We start from the raw sequence: 3,636 nt of genomic DNA, 5'->3' as shown, positions 1-3,636 counted from the left end.
AGGGGCGTGCCCACCCCCCCCAACTCCGCCTCCTGCCTTTCTCGCCAATCACAAAGCCGCTCTCACGGGGACAGGCCCCTCCCACCCCACTCTAGACGCCTGTGAGAGGTTTTCCGGAAGTTTGGCTAAGGAGAAAGAGCCCGGCTATACAGCACGACCACAGATTGGCTTGGACAGCGATGAGTAAATTACCGTTCCGGAAGTTCCCTCTAGGATTTAGAGAAGTGTAACTCTATGGTAAAAGCCCCGGGTTCCCTCCCACTGCCCGGGACCTTCCTACTCTCGGAATGGAAAGGCTGGAGGTAGTGTAACCAAGGCAACAGTAGGCCTTTCCGTTCGGAATCTACCCTAGGTTTTTACAGGCTTTCAGTTTAAATACATTTAAAATTTTTAAACAGAAAACAATACCTTCATTACAAAGCCCAGGACGGTTTTTAAGGTTTTCATTTCCAAGACATTTTTTCGAGCAGCTACCACGTACCGACCACTTGGAGAAACTGGGAATAGTGAACAAAACAAAATTGCCTGAATTCAAGGTAGCTTGCATTCTAGTGAAAAGAGTCAGTAAATCAATAGAGTGAAATTTGGGAGGGGAGCAGGAACTCAGTAACCAAAGTAAGTAGTTTTTTATGCAATTAAAATATTAATGTAAAAAAATCCATGGTGAACAGAATACCAAAGTTTTAAATAAAGACAGGATCCACCACTATCCATCCATAGGGGAAAAAAATTAACTCTGAAAAAGGAATAGATTGGAGGTAGAGTGGTTGCAATTTAGGATGATCAGGGAAAGCCTCATCTAGAAAGTGACATTTCGGTAAAGACCTGCAGGTGAGAGAGCCTTGGAGCTCTCTGGGGCAAGAATGTTCTAGACACAGGGAAAAACCGCACCTGTCCTGAAGAGGGAGCTGTGTATCACGTAACTCCACCTAACTAAGAACACCTGTGGTCTATTGAGTGCCTAAAATGTACCAGACCCAGGGCAAGACACCGGCCCCAAGAAGTTCTCAGACCCCAAGATCAGCCGGGAGAAACATAGTATGATCACTGTAATAGGGGCCGAAGAAAGTCCTGTGGGAGTGCAGGGAAGGAGGACTGCACTGAGGAGGTGATCTTTGAGCTGAGCCTGAAGGATGAGTCGGGTTTACCAGGGCAAGAATGGTAGTGGGAGCGGAGTGGAATGGCCAGGCTGAAGGACCAGGACACTCGGGCAGGGAATCAGGAAATGATGAGCTGGTATGAGGGAATCATGGGGTGTCATGGAGTTTACATCTTTATCTCCCACTGCTCCTAACACAGTGCTTGACACACAGGCCAAAGCAGTGCTCCTCAACCTGACACTGGACTTGCCCTGTGCCCCAGTCCCCCAGCCCCGAGATGCTGGGTATCAACCTGGGGTGGGCCTGAGCATCCGTATTCCCCAGATGATCCTAATGTGCAGTCTGGGCTAGCTCTGCTGGTCTACAGGAAAGGGACTGGACGGCCTGTGGGGCATTGGGTTGCAGGGGGCGGTGTCGGTGCGTGTCATTACCTTGGTCCTACGGTGCAAGAAAATACAGCTTGGGTATTTTGACCCCACGATTGGCATCTGCTCTCCACCTAGGAGGCCAGGCAGAGCTGGGCTGGACTTGAGCTCTTTTGCTCTAAGACTATCACTGGGCCTCTGCAGTTCAGCACTGTGATCCAGGCTTTCCCTAAGGAGTGCAATGCTAAGGGTTTTACTGAGGCAATATTCCCCACGCCTCCTCTCTGGGGGCAGGAGGTGAATAATCTTCAGTATCAGGATCCACAGTAACCTTGCATTTCTCCCTGCTCCAGTGCATGTTATTACATCCCTTCCAATCCTGGAAACGCCAGGCATCCGTCCTCTGCACCCCGAGGTGTTAATTATTTCTCAATTAGCAGTTCCCAGGCTGTAGAGCATCGTGGTGCGGAGAGGCCTAATAACTTGCCGTGTTTATACACCCCCACATCTTCAGAGCACTTTACCGATGGTAACTAATTAATGCTTACGACCCCCTTGGGAGGCAGGCCAGAACCGCTGCATTTTACTGTGAGTTTGCAGCCTGGAGCCAGCCGTGGTCAGAGTAGATTTGCCCCCCATTGAGAAATGCCCAGGGGTGGTGGAGACCCAGAACCTAGCTCTTTTGCCACAGCCACTTCTTTTTTTTTTTTTTTAAGATTTTATTTATTTATTTGACAGAGATAGAGACAGCCAGCGAGAGAGGGAACACAAGCAGGGGGAGTGGGAGAGGAAGAAGCAGGCTCATAGCGGAGGAGCCCGATGTGGGGCTCGATCCCACAACGCCAGGATCACGCCCTGAGCCGAAGGCAGACGCTTAACCGCTGTGCCACCCAGGCGCCCCTGCCACAGCCACTTCTGGTGTGACATTTCAATCAATTACTTGATCAGTTATTTATTGGGTATCTGATTTACAGAGTTCATTTATGATTAGACCCCTACAAGTTCCATAAAGCAGGAAAAAAAAAACACAGAAAAATTTCATTCATTCATTCAATGTCATCAAAAAACAAAACAAAACAAAAAATCCAAAGCAAAAGGACACCACGCTCCACACCCCGCACATGCCCTGGTGCCCCACAGCTCTGGGGACACGCCGTGCACTTAGCAGTTTGCTTCCACAGGCCGTTGGTCAGACTGGGAGCTCCCTGGGGTAGGCACAGGTTTTGATCTTTTCTGTCTCCTTAACCTTGACCGGAGGGTCTGACCCCCTTGGGGATTAGCAAAACATTTTGCTTTTTTATTGTTGTTTTAACATGAATGAATGAATGAATGAATGAATGAATGAATGAATAGATAGTCTCTTCCTCAGGTCAGACCCCTTCCAAGGACACACTGAGTCATTCCGTCATCCAGAGCCCATGGCCTGGTACAGAGGGGCTGTGAGTATGTGTTGAATGAACAAGTGAAGTCAGAGTTCATGAACTTCCTGACTTCAAGTTGCTCATAATCTCCTGGAGAGTCTGTCTCTCAAAGTGATGGTTCCAGAATCCTGTGGTAAGAAGTTGTGAAGAGGGGAGAGCAAGAGCTGTACTGCATGGAGCGGGGAGTGGGATCAGGGAGGGCTTCTTGGACGAGGGGACATGGACATGGACCTTAAAGGATAATTAGGAGCTTCTCAGGATGACAGGGGAGATAGAAAGACAATGTAGTCACAGGGAAAGCAAGTGACCACTGGCGCTGTAAGGAAGAAGGCTGAAAGATAGTCTGGCTGGAGCACAGAGCACACCCAGGCATCGTGGAAGCACGACTGGAAAGGCAATGGATGTCATGCGCCAGAGCCTGCTGGACCAGCCTGCGAGTTTCTGTTCATCTCTGAGCTACAGTGAGTTGTTTTTCCTGAAGAGTGATACTCCTCTGCCCACCAACACACGCGCATCTATTTTGAGGCTTAGCCCAGAACAACTCCTCTGAGAAAATCCTGGGCATTTTGCGTTCCACCCTACAGCATGTGTTTGTTATAATTTGAAAACAAGTATGATTGTCAGTCCAAGAAGATGGCTGCTTCCTCTGCTGAAGACGCGGGCCAGTGCGAGAAGGCAGCCTGCAGGAAACAGAAGGGCTTTACACCAGGGAAGGACATGGGCAGTTGTGTTTCCTCGCCTGAGTGAGCT

Source organism: Ursus arctos, unplaced genomic scaffold, assembly GCF_023065955.2.
Source record: "Ursus arctos isolate Adak ecotype North America unplaced genomic scaffold, UrsArc2.0 scaffold_12, whole genome shotgun sequence".
NCBI lineage: Eukaryota > Metazoa > Chordata > Mammalia > Carnivora > Ursidae > Ursus > Ursus arctos.
This window is presented reverse-complemented; position numbering follows the sequence as displayed.